Here is a 17,667-nt window from a genome sequence, read left to right on the forward strand (position 1 = left end):
TGTTTAATTTTCTCCCTGGCTAAAGAAGCAGGAACATCTTCATCAGACAAGAAGCAGGATGCGCCAACCGTCTTGCTGAGCAAAGGCATTGCCGTCATATTTCTGGACATACCTGTTTGGCAGAATCCCAGATCGGGCTCTGGGACCTACCCCCTGAAGACATTCTGCTTTTGTAATATCAAATCACAAAGATGCTGTTTGCCAAGACTCACACTGCTGTCCACCTGGCCAGCCCCGACCATTTTAGAAACGGTGGAGAACCGACCGTCTGAAGATCCTGGCTGACGCTGTGGAAATCAGGCCATGCCCACAAGCTGATCATTGAAAGTGAACGGCCTCCTGGGTTGAGAAACTGCATGATATGTCTCCCTGGCCCTTCCCTCATCTGTGGTCCTGAGGGATATCATATTGTTTGCCTCTGTTTCTTCATCCCTCTCTCCTTCAGCACAACTAGCACCTTCCAGCCTTCTCATAAATCCTGTTTACTTCACTGCTCTGTATGTATATTGCTGCCACGCACTGGTTTCCAACCTCTTAACACCACATCTGCCTCCTCCTTAGGATGGAACTATGTTTCTTCTCGGTACTCCACTCCCATCCTTCCTGGGTGTCCTTCTGCCTTCTGCAGACTCTTGTCTGGTATTGACGCTCTGACTTCACACCTAGCCATCATTTTTGACCTCTTCAACTGGCTTAGCTATTGAAGCCCATCTGTCTCTACCGCTATCACGGTGCTTGTTTTTCGGTACTATAAAAGGTGACCGACCTTAGGACTAATCTCATATATTCCCATTTTTTTCTTGCCATCTGGGAGGCTTTCAGCAATAGGAATTAGCGAATCGCTCCTGTTTCTTACTCAAATTATTTTACTTTTCTTCCTCGGTTCTTACAATCAGAAAGCCATTTCTGAGGCTCACCGTGGATTTTGAGCTGTTTTCATTGTCATCATTTAGTAGACAAATGCATTATTCAAACCAGATACAGTAACTCTTCAGCTTTGGGGATCATCTACAGGGGGTATCTCTTCAACAGTCCCAAGCGGCCCACCAGGAGGATTTGGGGTAATACAGGAGTTGGCTGCCGGCGCTGACTGCAGAGTAGCCACTGGGCTGCTGCCGTAGCATGGCCGCTGTTGGCAATCACCACTACCTACAGCATCTTGGCAGCTATGCAGGCAGTGGTCAGTAATGCCAGCCGGATGAGGCTCCTGGCTCGCAGCAGGGAAGGCACAGGGCAAGCACCATGGCTCCTCCTATGAGATCACGGGACCGCTGAGGCTTTCATTGCGGTGAGGTGGCCTTGTGCTGACTCAGCTGATTTAAATTTTTCTGAAAACTCTTTTTGAGGCTTTCAACTTCATTATGACGGATAATGAATATAAAGCCTTTTGAAGAGAAAAGAATACATGGATATGATCTCCCAAACTGCTTTCAAGTTACTTATTATACATCATTGTTCAGTCCAGCAAATGTCTTTCTATTATCTACTGCAGAATAACCAGTGGCTCACAATTAACTCAGTATGCTGAGTACTGTCTCTAATGGTCTCTCTCATCCCCAAATCACTACATTTTTATTTGGGGTGTGTGTGTGTGTGTGATTTGAGTGTCGTCTTGTGGTTTTATGGGTTGTTCTTTTTTTTCTAGATGTTTATCCAGTCAGCAGTAAGTACTGTAAGATATAAATTCTCAATGATTCTTCTTTTTAAAATCCCATTACTAGCTTATATTCTGAATCCCATGTAAGCCTTTCTTTAAAGTGACAGGCATATAGTGGAAAATTGAAATGGTGGTTCTAAGAATCTCAAACTTATTGCCCCTTAATGTGTGCAATGCATTGTGTTAGCTGCATTAACTGCTCTTATCATGGATCTTCACAGCAAGAACTAAGTCCTTTTTTAAAGATTTATTTTATTATTTATATGTCTCTGTGTGTCTAAGTATGTGCCAGACATGTGGGTGCCCACAGAGACCAGAAGAGGGCATCAGATATCTTGGAGCTGAAGTTACGGGAGGTTGTGAGCCACCTGACATGGGTGTTAGGAACCAAGCTCAGGTCCTCTGGAACAGCAGCAAGTGTTCTTAACTGCTGAGCTATCTCTCCAGCTCAAAGGTAAGTCTTATTAGCCCCATTCTTATAGCTAAGGGGAAGGTAACTAAAGCTCAGAAAGGTTGGGTGATTTCTCTAAGGTCGCACAGCCAGGAAATAGCAGAACCAGATTCTGTAGTTCTACCTGATTCAACACCCACATGACTCCACAACATTATTCTTTACACAATGTATGTTAATTCTGAGGTCTGAAATGGCGGTAGAATGGTTAATTGGACGAGGTCTGGGATCAAAAGACGAGGAAAACCTTTCAAGGCCGACCATATACAAGAGATTTTAACTTTTAACACATCTTAGTTTTCTATTGCTTTCATAAGGAATGACCACAAAACTAGAATCTTTAAACAAATTAGAATTTATGTACTAAAATTTCATAGTTCAAAAGTCCAGTATAGGTCTCACTGGGCCCAAATCAAGATGCTGTTAGAGTGCATTGCTTTCTGGAAGCTCTGGGAGAAAATCCAGTCTTGCCTCTCCTAGCTACAGAGACCACCTGCCAATGTTGGCTCACTTCCCCTTCTTTTTACCTTCTAAGCCTGCAACATGGCTTCCCTTAGACCCTCCTGCATTAATTCCTTCCTTTACCTCTTTCTTCCACTTCTAGAGACTCTGTGGCCACATGAGGTCTGCTCGAATACCAGGTAATAACAAAGCAAAACAAAACAAAATTTCCCCAGTCTTCCAAAAGGAGTGTGTTGGGGGAGAGTTAATAAGCAGTTATAGGTTGAATCACACATTGATATGTTCAAATCTGAACCTCCAGTATCTCACATGTAATCTAATATTTGAAATCTAATATTTGAAATGCCTGTGACGCTGAAGGCAATCCAAATGTTGCCTCTATAAGCCAAAGAACACCAAAGATAGGAAGCAACCCAGAAGGTAGAAGAGAAGTGAGGCTCAGCCTTCAGAGAGACTCAGCCCTTGTGACACCAGATACTTGAGCTTCCAGCCTCCAGAATTCTGAGGTCATTGATTTCTGTTGTTCAGGCCACACAATTTCTGGTAGTTTGTCATCCATGAGAAACACATACTTAAACTTCCAAGAACATGAGATCTGGAGAGACCGGTGGCGGCAGAGAGCTCAGCCAATGATTTATGTAGGAAACAAGAAGCAAACAGATAGAACCCCAGGGTTAGAGAGCAGCCAAGGACAAATGTGATTTGGGACCAAGTCAACTAATTGGGTTGGACTTTTCTAAAACCCTGGGAGGTCACAAAGCCTGGATATAGGAAGCAAAAGCCACCCAGTGGAGCTGGAGAGATGGCTCAGAGGTTAAGAGCACTGACTGCTCTTCCAGAGGTCCCGAGTTCAATTCTCAGCAACCACATGGTGGCTCACAACCATCTGTAATGAAATCTGGCACCCTCTTCTCTATACATAATAAATAAATAAAATTTTTTAAAAAGCCACCCACTGTTTGATGAACTCAGGGCTACGTCAGATGATTATCATTTAGTGACATAGCCTTGTGACAAACACCTACTTTCAAGTGCTTGGTCAATTTGTTTATTGATTCTTTGTGGTTGCCTTGCCTACAAATGAAGGCCACTAAAAGGTTTCTGTGTGTTCAATTGTTTTAAATATTTGGTTACTCAAGAAAGTTAATTGGCTGCCTCTCTGTTCGCTTGGCTGAAGCAGCCACAGGAGAAAGAACATCTGGTGCAAGGAAAATTGGAAAAGAAACCTCCCTTGCCTTTGTGTGGTTCCTTCTCTTTTATATCCATAACGAAAATCTCTGCCAAAGGAACTACCACGTGTTCCTTATGTATAAAAGAGTTGGATCCCAGGCATAATAATGCACGCCCAAGTCAAAGGAGGCCAAAGCAAAGTCCAGCACTTTGGAGGTAGAAGCAGGAAGATGGGGAGTTCAAAGCCACTTTTAGCTACATAGTGAGTTCTAGGCCAGTCTGAGCACATGAAATCTTGCCTCAGAAAACAAAATAAGCTAGGCATGATAAGAGGCAGAGGCAAGTAGATCTCTGAATTCGAGCCCACCTGGCCTGTATAGTAAGTTCCAGACCAGTCAGAGCTACGTGTTGAGACCCTGTCAAAACAAAACAAAACAAAACACAAAACAACAACAACAACAAAATCTGCAGAAAAAAAAATGCCTTGATATCCTAGCAGCACCATACCAGAATATTTTGTTGGACAGTATATGCAAACCCCTTTTTCCTCACGAGCATCTTTATTCTTAAAAGAACACAGAGAAGAAAGTGGTTTTAACATTCCACTGTAAAGAAAACAAAGAAAATACAGATAATTAGCTAGTTTGCATATAAGTGTCAATCCACAGCCTAGAACAATGGGCTTATGGGTCTCCACAGAATTAAATATGAACCATTTTTTAGTTCTGTAAACTTATTTCACTGTCAAAGTTGAACAGGAGATTAAACAATAATACCAGATAAATAAGACTTCAGTGGGTAGGGAAATACAGTAATGTGGGTGAATACAGTCTAGTGTTCTCATTTGTATATGTTCTCATGTACCAATAATAGTGTTTCAGTGTTCTGATGGATCAGGAAGAAGTCTCGCTCTTCCTTTCTCAACTTTCTCCTATTATGTTTGAAAAATGAGGGCAATGTGCTTCTTGAGTCTAGTCCCTAAGGGGGAGATGTTTATTATAACTGCCATGTACCCCTAGGCTTCAAGGCCTAATCAGCAGAATTAGAAAACTTCCCAACTTTTCATTTAGAAATCTGTAAGTAAAAAAAGCCCTAGTTCCTTCTTTCAGCTTAGGAAAATGGAAGCGTATTTTAGAATATTTATTTTTCTTTTGTATTTGAGATCTATACTGTGTTATCTATCAATTGACATTCTGCAGAGCCCCCTCCTCTCTCTCTCTCTCTCTCTCTCTCTCTCTCTCTCTCTCTCTCTCTCTCTCTCTCTTTCCCTCCCTCCCTCTCTCTCTCTGTCTCTCTCTTTCTCTCCCTCTCTCTCTCTTTTACACACACACACACACACACACACACACACAGTTCTTTTAAATTTTAGAAATGCAAAGACCAGATAGCAGTAGAAAAAAGACATTATTTTGGAAACAATTTTTTTAAATTTTTTTAAGGTTCTTTGGTTTTTTGTTTTTGTTTTTGTTTTGTTTTGTTTTGTTTTTGAGACAGGGGTAATGTGTTCCATGTTGGTCTCAAACTCATGATGGTGTTGAACTCTTGATCCCCCTGCTTTGCCTTCAGAGTGCTGAAGGATCCGTGGCACCACACTTGGATCAACGTTTTCATTCTAATTCTGTGCTTAGAAAACAATGCTTTCTTTTTTTAAATGTATGTTAATTAAATTGTTCATGTGTATGGACGTCCCTCCTGTACATACCTCTGTATAATGTGTGCAGTGCCCACAGAGGTCAGAAGAGGATGTCAGGTGCCTAGGACTGGAGTTACCAACAGCGATGAGCTGCTGTGGGAATCAAACCCAGGTCCTCTGGAAGAGCAGCTATTCATCTTAAACCCCTAAGCCATCTCTCAGAACCTTAGAAAATAATGCTTAACTTTTTCTCCTTTCCTCTCATTTCTACTACAAATCGTGTACCAATCTTCTTTTCATGGCTATTATCTTTCTCCCTGAGAGGAAATTAAAAACAGAAATAAAGTATTGCAATCTCCCCACATTTCATCCAATGAAGAAGGAACTCTGGATGAGAAGAGCCGACTGCCCACACCACCAGTGTTCTCTCCTACTCACCTTTGCATTGACAAACCATTTGGAATCCTGTGAGAGCTACAGGGAGAAGTCCAACCCAGGGAGGAGGAAACTCCTTTTCCTTCATTCATTTTGGTATGGTTTAGGGAGGATGTTACTTACACACAGTTTGTTCAATAGGAGGAATAAAAAGGGAACCAGAGAGAGAGAGAGAGCACAAGAAGATTAAAGCAATACCTCACAAAGCCTGGGTTTGTGAGTCTTTGATACATCTGCCCTCTGTCCCATTCTATCTGCATCTGCTGTCTGAAGATGTGTGCATTGCTTCTCAGAGCTCTCGTAATCCTCGCCAAGAGATTCTTAAACCGTCTGAAGCTGGATGATGGTACAACAGTAGGTTTAGCTCTCAATCTGCCACTGAGCCAAAATCTAGTATGAAAAACAGCTTTTCTACCTAGATGCTATGGTTTGGACATAGTTTGAGGTATGTCCCTTAAGGTTTCATGTGTTTGAAATTTAGATTCTTAAAATGTGTCTACAGCAATATGATTTGGGTCTTTGGGAAATGATTGGAATTAGATAACAGTGATTATGGTACCCCCATGATGCAATCCTGATGCCTTTCCAAAAAGGAGGGAGACCAGAGGACATGCACACCCACACATTCCCAGTCTAAAAATCCTGTGCCACCCCATGACTCAGTTAATAAGACCATCAGCAGCTATGGCCCCTAACCTTAGACCCCTGAGTACTGTGAGCCAAAGTAAAATTATAAAGCTAATCTGTGATAGTCAGTTAGTAGCAACAGGTAAAATTGGTTTCTTTAATAATATCAACTTTCAGATGAAACCCTAATTCTTTACTTTCACATAACCATAATTTATGGAACATCGTGAAAGTTCAGAATTTAAAACAAATTACTTTTAACAATAGGCAATAGGAGACTTGGCCCCTTGCAGTAACCATTTTCTTCAACTGCATTAATAAAGAGAATGATGAATTTGGAATAAGGAGATTCAAGATTGAATTTAAAATTTACCATTTGCTAGTTGTAAAATAAAACTTCATAAAGATTCAGTCCTCGTCTGGAAAATGAGGGAACTAATGTCATCTCTGTCTGCCTCACCATAATATTTTAAAAGAAAAAAAAAGTGATGCATTAAAAAGTTCTATAATTAAAAGTTTTTAGAAAAATACAAGCTATTAGTGTTGTTGTGCTTGTCAACTTAAGGGAAGACCACTCAGAAGAATGTGGAATACAAACAAACAAGCAAATAAATATACAAGAAAAAATGGAGCTCAATTTTACCATGGCACCGCAGAAAGAAACATTTGTTTAACAACTGAAATAATAAGAGTGGGGATTTAAAAAAAAAAAACCTAAATTTTAATATAATCTTTGCAGAAGTCTCTCAACAATAGTGAGTGTGGATTTTATCCCAACACATAGCAAAGGTCCTTAAACTTTTCTTTTCCATCACTCTGTACACCTTTAGCCTTCTTAATTCTACTCCAAATGACCCTCAGACCTCAAAACATCCTCTAAGCCAGTCCATTTCTTTCAGCATTTAGACCTATTGTTTCATCCTCTGGCCCCTCTGTCTTCCCGTATGACAATTTCTTTTTCTGGATCCTTTTCAATCCACTTCTTCACCTCTCACACAGATTCTGTACAAAAAGATGCATAAAGTCCGCTGAAAAACATAATGGAACAAGAGAAAAACAAGCTCTGGATATTTGGGGGTTAGTGTTTGTATGTCACAATAAGCATTGTATTTATCGTCTATTCATTTTTCCAAATGTAAAGTAAAAACTCATATTTAAAAACTCACATTTTTCCAAGTGACTGCCCCCCTCTCCTGTTTACAGAGAGACACTGGGTTCTCTGTCAACTCCTAGACACCATTCCTTTTAACTCTTGGTATTTTCTCTGACCAGCTGTTCTTTCTATTCTTCCAAATTTTTTAGTAACTGTACATTTGTTTGCCATGTGTCCATCTACTCGGTCTAGAAGAGAAATCCCAAATACATGACTATTATCTCTGCTATTATCTCTGCTTCTCGTGTTCATTGTAGACATCACTAATAAATTACTGCATGCTTTCCCATGGAGCCTAGATTAGAATCCCCATGTTCTGGTGAGCTGTTCTCAAACTTTGCTATGTATCTTAAGCTCTGGAGGACTTACTAAAATGGAGATTACCTTGGACTTTCTGATGTATTAGGTTTGTGGTAAGGACCAAGAAATTGCATTTCTAACCATGTTCCCAAGTACTGCTGGTGGTTCTGGTTGGCAGGGTGGTGTGTGTGTGTGTGTGTGTGTGTGTGTGTGTGTGTGTGTGTGTGTTCCATACTCTAAGAAATGGTATTCCAGTGAACTACCAGCAACTGTAGTTCCCACAAGTAGGATCCTGTTGTATCTCTTGTTTGAACAATTTTTCTCCGTGGGTCTATAGAAACCATGCAATGGCCATCTGCAGTAAGTTAGAAGCCTTAGTTGTTTAGAATTGCAAGTATCCTATAAAAGCTGTCTCTCCATTGATTCAGAAAGCTCTGGTTTCTTTTTCCAAAATTCTTCCACTCAATATCATGTGTCCTCCATCACAAACCCTTAGTTTTAGACATAATTCCAAATTTTCATACTTCCTGCTGTAGCACATCAAGCCAATTTCCCGGTCCACCTTTGATGAGATAAAAATCAATGGAAGGAGCTCTGGTTGCCTTAGAAGATAAATTGAATAGGAATCAGGAGGCTTCCCAGCAGAAGGAAAGGGGGCATAAGCAGAACAAACTGACTAAGAGACATTTTGGTAGACTTTACCTGTTCAGGCATTCATTTTGTGGAGCTAAATGGTTAAAATTTAGAAGAATATGTACCTTTTTAGATACTAAATGTAGTGCTAGATAATATTTATTTCCCAGTAGAAACTTTAAAATGTCTGGTAAAAATACTTAATTCGATGTAGTAGTTGTTGTTAAACATTTGTTTCATTTTTAAAATTATGTCTCTGTGTGGGTATGTGCACATTAGTGCAGGTACACACAGAGGCCAGAAGAGGGCACTGGATCCCTTGGAACTGGAGTTAGTTATAGGCAACTGTGAATATCTTCATATGGGTACTGGGAACCAAACCTGGGTCCTCTGCAGAAGTAGTATATGCTCTATATGCTCTTCCCCATTGAGCTATCTCTGTAGCTCTGGTTTTGTTTTTAATAAGACATTGCTATAGCTTTTCTTTAGTATTTTGCATTCACAAAGAGTGTGACATTTGTTCTCTAGGTTCTCACAATGTTCCTCATTCATCCAGTGTTATGGTTTTTCACACTTTATTTAGCAGTAAAATCTTTTAGTAAACAAAATCTTTCAATAAAGACTCAGTCAGCCACAGTGCTCACATGGCAAACCCAAACACAGATGGACAACCCCAAAGGGTGAATATAAAGCTTCTTAATAAAGAGACTATTCACAAAGACTTGTCTGGGTAAAGGGAAACCAACAAAAGAAGGTGAGATTTCCTCAAGACTGGCAGTACCACTTCCTCTAGACATGAAATGGCAAAGGGGGGCAGAATGGTTACCAGAACCTAGAAGGAGCTGCAGCTGTAGTAGAAGGCTACCAGATATGAAGTGTGGACTCTGGTAGATGTAAACAACCATTACCAAACCACAGCCACAAAAGGAAGGAGTCAGGGGAGTTGATACCCTATTTTTTCCTTCTACCTTCTAATGTCTGGATACTTCTCTGATTGGCTGGGCTCAGTTGAATGCTTGAGGACAAGGAAATTCAGCTGACAAGGTCTATCAGAAGCCAGCCTCCTAATAACAGAGAGCAAGTGGAACAAGGCAAGGGGAAAAAACAAAAAACAAAAAACAAAAACAAAAACCAAAAACAAAAACTAAACAGGCCAACAAAGGATGTGTAGCACAAACCCCCAAACATGAGAGTCATGGCACAGTTTCTCATGCTGAATTAGGATGGAGAGGTACAGAGCCAATCACCATGTCTCCCTCTCTGCTGATTCGTTGGACCACAGAATCTCTGGGGCACCCCTGCTGAATTCTGGTCTAATGCTTATGCTATGAATACCGCAGTCACAGTCAACAATAGGCCTGGGTGCTATGCACATATCTGTCTCCTGAAAACACCATGTGTATATATGCTCTTCACCCCCAAGCCATCTCGGCAGCTCTTATTTGTGTTTTTAATAAGGCATTGTCACGGCTTTTCTTGAATATTTTGCATTCACGTAGTGTGACATGTGTCCTCTAGGTTCTCCCAGAGCTCCCGGTTCATCCAGTGTGATAGTTTTCCAAATTTTATTTAGTAGTAAAATTCTCTGCTAAGCAAAATCTTACAACAGAAGATTCAACCAGCCACAGTGCTCATATGGCTCTATATGGTCTTAACCTGGAGTTACCGTAATACTGTGACAAGAAGGGCACCAAATCTGTCCCTATGCATGTGATCACACTGAGGGCCCCAGAGTCTGGAAGTCTGATGGCTACATCATTTGTATATGATAGGTAGGTTTGGTGAAGACATTTGTTTCCTCATCCACAGGCTTTGAATTGATAGGCTACATTTGGGAAGCCTCATCAGTTATTAAGTGAAACCCTCCCCACAAAGGATTCATGATTAATTTTCACATATACATTGAATTTTAGAAAGGATTTTATACCCAAATATATTAAAACAGTTACTGACAAGAAAAAAATAAGGAGATAGATAAGAAGGGAGGGAATTAAAAAAAAATAAGACAGTGGTAAAGAAGAAGGGGGGCATTAAGAAGACAACCAATAATAATAACTTTATTATTAATGAGAAAAGTGATCACAGAGAATTTACCGATCAAAAAATGCAAAACCTAACGCTGCCATCAGTAACCGGAAGCAATGCCCTCCAAATGTGCTCTGAAGCACAGCCTGGCTTCCTTCACACAGGCTGCTGCAGGTCTGTCAGTCACTGGGCCAAGTGGTGAGCACACCCTCTGCTGCTATGCAGAGAAGTCAGAGGAGGGAAGCCAAAACTGAGACAGGGATGGGCAGGGATGGAGAGGCGCCAGCACACAGGAGCCAGACTGCCAGATATTCTGTCACAGGAGCTGCTGCTTAGATCTCCTGGCTCACTGGAAGAAGGGCATGGGGAAGGGTTGGTGGTATGGGGGGGGGGTGGGGGTACGGGAAAAGATGTTGCTTTCAGTCTCAGTAGCTGGAGTGGCCTTCACAAGGAGCAAAAATAAGCTGAACAGAAGAGAAAGGCACAGCTGTTCTTTGCTTTCTTAGCTCTCCAGATTTCTTATTTTATCGTGTGTTGGTGCAGCTGCACAGCCAGAGGGGCACAGCTTTCCTCTATACCAGACACAGGTAGGGATTAAGGTAGAGTGAAATACAGTCAGGCTTCATTGAGCCCAGTGCCCCCTGCATGCTCCCACTCTAGCCCTATGCCCACCTTCACTGCATGCCTCTCTTCTAGATTGGCAAGACTTGAATCAATAGAAAAAGCTTTTGTCACACATAAGATGGAATGCAAATCACTTTACATATATTACCATATTTAATTCTCAAAGCAAAAGTATGAGGGAGTACCATTATTACCATATGGTTCTTGTTCTTGTGTTTCAGAGTTAGAAAGGTCAAAAAACTCAATGGAAAATTAGTAAGCTGCAGTTTGGGCCTTGGGAAGTTGCCTTTAGGAACTTAACTTAAACACTGAGCCATCTTATCTCGACTGTGTATACCCAGGACCTCACCTAACTTCCTTGTTTCCTCTGAGTCTCTGGGGTTCACTGTTTTTAGCCCTTTACTGGCCATTTAACCTTTGATTTCCAATTGTTTTCTCTGTCAAAGATGCTAGGCTTTTATCCTTATGAAGGCCTGTCAGAAGCCACCCTGTGGGGCAGCCAGAGCGGATCAGTGAGGTCAAACATCCAGGTAGGCCTCAACTTATAACCCCATTTTCACACATATTTTAATCTTTGCTATGTGGTCCCACAGTCCTTCTTGCCATGGGTTTACAGGTGTGCATCCTCACATCAGGAGCCCAGTTTCACAACTCGTAGTGGACACAGAACCCTACCTAGAAATGTAGTTCCATCAAATGCAGAGCACTCCCAAGTACTGAGCATCCCTTTTATAAGAAGCTGAATCCACGGCAGTATCCACAATAAGCGATGCTCAAGGCAAAACTGAGTACCAGTGAAGAGGAACACAAGTCACACTCCTGAACCACATTGCCAAGACTTTTCAGAGAATTAAGGGTGATTGAAATGCTCACATATAGGATTTGATTGCAATTCAGAAAGCCACAAAGTCTTCCTTCCCTATTTAAAAAGCCATGAGTTTAGAATGGCTTTTTGGTTGGTTGTTAAGAATACTTAAAATAGCTGAAGAGAATGGAAAATAAAGACATTTAAAGTCTCTCTTTTTAAATTAATGTTCATTCTTTGTGTGCATATTTTATTATTGTAGGAGTAGATTTTAGACTGTTGGGTTCCTGCATGTATCATGGAGCATGGTGCCTCAGTTCCATGTCCTCTGCTTTCTTTCTTTTTCTGAGTAATGCTTTAACCATTTTTATGGTATATTTGGCATATGGCGATAGTCATACATATGCACTCACTCAGATTTAAATGAAAGTGTTATTTTAAGAAAATTCAAAGTAAACTTTATATGAATCACGGAGGCAGTTACTTTGCTGATTTTGTTTTCCTCTCTCCACTCAGCCCCCATCTTGTGGTGCAGACTCTGTCCTCTGCTCTGGAGAATAAAAAGGATATACAGAATGACATGTGTTTAAAGGCTTATCAGGGGCTGTTTGTGGGCTTAGTTTTAAAGCTTAGTTTCAACCTTGGGATTCACTTGGTTCTTTGTGTTAGGGCAGAGCTGGCCAAGGGAGGGAAATCTTAAAACGACTCAGGTAAGAGTGTCAGTGGGAGCTGTAACCAGGACGCTGATCCTCTGTGGCTCAAGAGGTCGAAGAATCAACCAAACTGGAGGACCTGAGTTGTACTCATTCTCAGTTTCCACTCTAAACACCACTCAGCTACCCATATTCTCAATGTCTTGCTTTCTTTATTGGAGGGAGGGAGGGGAGATAGAGAGAGAAACTGATTGGCCAGCCTATGTACATTGGTTCTCATTAAGTCACATGACAACCTCTGTGGGCGATGTACCCAAGCAAAGTGGGAGCGAGTTACTTGCCACCAACAGAGTTATCAGAGGTACAGTGGGGATTGTTCCAGTAGATCATAGTCTCAAGTATACATGTATGTGTGTGGAGCTGAATGTGTGTGAAGGCAAAAATCACAAATATCAATTTATAATATATGAATTCAGGAAAATCTAAAATGGATAAACAACTATCGCTGTCTTTGTTTACGGGGATTTTTATGATACATTTGCACACACGTGTGGGTCACAGCACATGGGGAGGTAGAAGACAACCATCAGGAGTCGGCTCTCACCTTCCAACACCTTAAGACAGGGTCCCCCTAATTTAGTCTCTGCTCTGTGCAGTGCTCCAGGCTGGCTTGCCCAAGAGTTTCTGGCTAACTCCTTGTCTCTGTTTCTCATCTCACTGTAGAAGTTCTGGGATCACGGAATCATCCAGTTTGCTGCGTGGACCCCAGGGATCAAACTCAGGTCATTGGGCTAATATAGTCCTTGTTCTTTCCTGCTAAGGCATCTCCCCAGCCTGGTCAAGGGTTCCTGAAAGTCACATTGTTTGTCAGAACCCTGTATTTTTCCTTTTTAAAATTATTTTTTATCATTTTATGTGTATGGGTGTTTTATCTGCATATCTGTCTGTTTACTGTATGTGTCTGTTGCCCTCAGAGTCCAGAAAAGGGCATCATATCTCCTGGACCTGGAGTTATGGATGGCTGTGAGCTGCATGTGTTTGCTGGGAATCAAACCTAGGTCCTCTGCAAGAACAGCCAATACTCTTAATCACTGAGCTGCCTGTCCAGTCCTGTGTTTTTATTTTAGAGTTTGATCAAATATTATGCATTAAAATATGTGTTCTTTGGCCCCTAAATTGTTCCAAGACCCAGAGACTTAGGTCATGAAAATTAATACATGAGGACAGCATACAACTTAACCTTGGTTGTGTCCTACATGTTTACTGGTGTGTAGTGTGCTTGGGCTGCCATAACCGAGCTTTATAAAGACACAATGAGTTAAACAGCAGGAATCAGGTTTTTTCACATCTGGAAGCTGGATGTCTAAGATGAAAGAGACAGAGGGTTAATTTCTTGTGCCCCTTCTCCTTGCTTGTCAAATTTCCTCTAGAGCAGTGGTTCTCAACCTCCCTAATGCTGCGGCCCTTCAATACAGCCCCTCATGTTGTGGTGATCCCCAACCGTAAAATATTTTTTGTTGTTACTTCATAACTGTAATTTTGCTACTGTTATGAATCTTAAACATCTGTGTTTTCCGATGGTCTTAGACAACTCCTGTGAAAGGGTCGTTTGACCCCCAAAGGAGTCGAGACCCACAAGGTTGAGAACCGCTGTTCTAGAGTCTTCCTTCTGTATGTCTGTCTTAACATCCTCTTTTTAGTTAGTTAGTTTTTTTGAGACAGGGTTTCTCTGTGTAGCTCTGGTGCTTGTCCTGGATCTCGCTCTGTAGACCTGGCTGGCCTCGAACTCACAGAGATCCACCTAGCTCTGCCTCCTGAGTGCTGGGATTAAAGGCGTGTGCCACCGCCATCCGGCTATAACATTCTCTTTATATCAGGAAATGAGCCACATTGCGTCAGGGCCACTCTAACTTTCTTCATTTCAAGTATTCCTATACTTCTTCAAAGCGGGTTACATTCCAAGGTGTGAGAGCTTAGGGCAGCTGTTCTCAACCTATGGGTCGTGACCCCTCTGGGGTCGTATATCAGATATTTGCATCATAGTAGCAAAATTACAGTTATGAAATAACAACGAAATAATTGTATGGTTGGGGATCACCACAACATGAGGACCTGTATTAAAGGGTCGCAGCATTAGGAAGGCTGAGAACCACTGGCTTAGGACTTGAACACATGAATTTCTGTGGAGTTATTCTTTAGCCTATAACAGTCGATGTCTAGTATTTGGAACCAGGACTAGAGAACACATTTTCCACCTCTCTCCCAGTCTTCTGGTTTCCTCACTTTTACAAGCTATGAATGAGCCGCCAGAAAGCCACTAGCCTGGTCCTTCTCTGTATTTAAAATCTAATGTTGACATTCCTTGGTTAGGTGACTTCTGTGACCCACAACACCTTAAAGTTCAAATTTTTCCTATAGTGAAACTTTAGTTTCCCAGTCTTCCCAGACTCACTTCCAGCCACTTCTTTTCCACACTACGTACATTGTCCTTAAAAATCTCTCTCTCTCTCTCTCTCTCAGACAAGATCTCTTGGTACATAGACCCAGGTTTCCTCAACCACGATCCTCCTGCCTCAGACTTTTGAGCACTGGGACTACAAGATGTAAACGATCATACCCAGTGAATTTTTGAATTGGGCATTTTATGTTCTTATTTAGTCTACATTTAAATAAATTTTGTATTACTGTGAAGAGAAGGATGACGTCACACCATTCCTCCCTACCATCCATTACCCGCACACATATTTCAATTGTGTTGTGAAGGAAATAGCATTTGGGGCTACCTAGAAACCCAACCTAGGGTTTCTGATCAGTTCTATAAATATTTGTTCAGTACCTATCATGTGTCTGGCACTCTTGACATTTGTTACATAAAGATGAAAAGCAGAGTCGGGTTTTCAGAAATCCACAGTCTAGCAGGGGAAAAAAAGACAGAGAAACAAAGAACTGTGATACAGTGTGTCAAGTGCAGGAAATAGAAAGATGCATGCAGTACTCTAGGAACGCAAGTTGGATTAATTTTACCTGGAGTGGTCAGGAAGAGCTTGGTGGACGAGGGTTGGTTTTGGAGCTGCAGTCACAGGGCTGCAGAAACAAAGGAAATAGTCCCGGGCAGAAACCTGTCAGGACTCCAGGGAACCCTGAGTGCCACCCAGCCCTCTTCTCTCAGTGAGAATCTAAAACTTGGGTTGAGCAGTCTTTTATTTTTGAATTGTCACTACACAAAGAATCTAATTATACCCCTCTTCTCCAGACAGCAACCGGTGAAGCTGAGACTCCAGGGGGCTCCTCTCCACACCTGCCAGTCTGGAAGAAACCGCCTTGGAATTCTGGAGTAACTTCTGTCTCAAGAAGAGCGTTAAAATGATTCCAAAGTACCTTTCTGCTACATCTCTCCAGAGAACTGAAAAATAAACTTACTTTCTGGGAAGTTCCCCTGTTACATATTATTATTTCATTTCAAAGTAGCTCTCAGTCTTGACTATTAGATTAGATTTGCCTAGGCAGACTTCAATGACACCAATACACCCCGGACCAATTAAACTAGAATTTCTAAGAATAGGAGGTGTGTGTGTGTGTGTGTGTGTGTGTGTGTGTGTGTGTGTGTGTGTGTGTTTTCAAGCTCCCAGATGATTTCAATGCGAAACTTGTGCTGAAAACTACTGATTTAGGGTTTATTGTGTTTACCCCCTTAATGGAGAATTTAACTATAATTCTCAAACTTTTCTAGATTGGGCTCAGGCCTAGTTAATAGTTACTTCTCTTGACCCTTAGCCTGAAATGCATCTCTTCTGGTTCTGGCTTATCTCAGTTTTATAGCTTCCCTGATTTCTCTCAATGTTCATCTTCCTGAGGAGTGTGTTCCTTCCTCGGGTTTTAGTCAAGCGGGTCCAAGGGAAAGGTCTGTAACCTGCCCCGCTTTGGATCATTGTTTCTACAACTAAGGGGTCCCCTTTGCTTAAGGATGCAGCCTTCACCCAACTTAAGCTTCCTCAGAGCCAAGTCTTCACGGTTCTTCTTTATGTCTGACCTGCTCTCCAGCCCCGACCTGTACTTTCTGTGTACTGTTTAGGGAGAGGAAGAAGGGAACAGAGAACTTTGGAGCCCAGAGAGAGAGAGAAGGCTTTGGAGTTAAGAGATGATAAGACACTCACGCTTCACCCTGAGACACAAGACTTAGTTTCTGCTTCCCCTTTTCCCTGATTGGAGGAAACCATGGGGGTTGGGACTGGGCAGGGGAGGGAAGACTGAGCAAACCAGCTAACACTCAGGTCAGCAACAGAATGCAGAAGCGAGGAACACAGTGACTCAGAAATCCTGGAGGCGCTGAAGGAGAAATGAAGCTCGGACGGGATGAAGATGCCGGTGCTGCAGTCCACTGACTCGGGGAGAGCGAAGTTCTCGTGGCATTAACCGGCTAGCGCCTGTGGAGGAAGCAGCCCACGCTCTAGCCAAGCCGCTCATTTGTCAGCTTTGAAGTGACATCGTGTAAATTCACAGGCAGACGCCAAAATTGGTGAAAATCATGAATCACTCAGAGTCTGTTGGCACTCACAGCTGCCTGGATGACCTCTAAGGCCCTTTTGGCTTTTTTTTTTTTTTTTTTTTTAAGTAGTACTTTGAGAATTTTGTATGTGTTCTGATCATGTTTATGCCCTCCCCTAACTCCTTCCAGATCCGTGCCTTCTTCCCTACCTACCCAACTGTATATCCTTTATTATTTTTTTACCCGTCAACTATATTTGTGCTGTCCATATATTTGGTGTGGCTTTCTATTGGAGAGTTGTTGACCTACCAAGGGCCACCTATTCAAATAAGACTCTCCCTCACCCAGCACCTTTCAACTGTCAATAGCTCCTTGGTTAGGGGTGGGACTTCCTGCCCACCTCACCCCTCCATGCTGGGGTTTTGTCCCTTTGAGCTTGTGGAGACCTTGTGTCTGCTGTCATCACTCCATATGAGCAGCTGCCCTGCTGTGTGCAGAAGACACTGTTTCCTGTACTCATCCACAGCCTCCAGCTCTTACAGCATTCTGCCTC

At 42.0% G+C, this 17,667-nt stretch overlaps 1 long non-coding RNA gene across 1 annotated transcript; it reads left to right on the forward strand.

The window, feature by feature from the left end:
- Positions 1-10,983: 10,983 nt before the first annotated feature.
- On the forward strand, positions 10,984-16,009 carry LOC118593773. Its single transcript, XR_004946305.1, has 4 exons — positions 10,984-11,133; positions 11,617-11,700; positions 13,352-13,410; positions 15,882-16,009. It is a non-coding gene; the product is annotated as an uncharacterized LOC118593773 (long non-coding RNA).
- The last annotated feature ends 1,658 nt before the right edge of the window (positions 16,010-17,667 follow it).

Source organism: Onychomys torridus, chromosome 12 (assembly GCF_903995425.1).
Source record: "Onychomys torridus chromosome 12, mOncTor1.1, whole genome shotgun sequence".
Taxonomy (NCBI): Eukaryota; Metazoa; Chordata; class Mammalia; order Rodentia; family Cricetidae; genus Onychomys; species Onychomys torridus.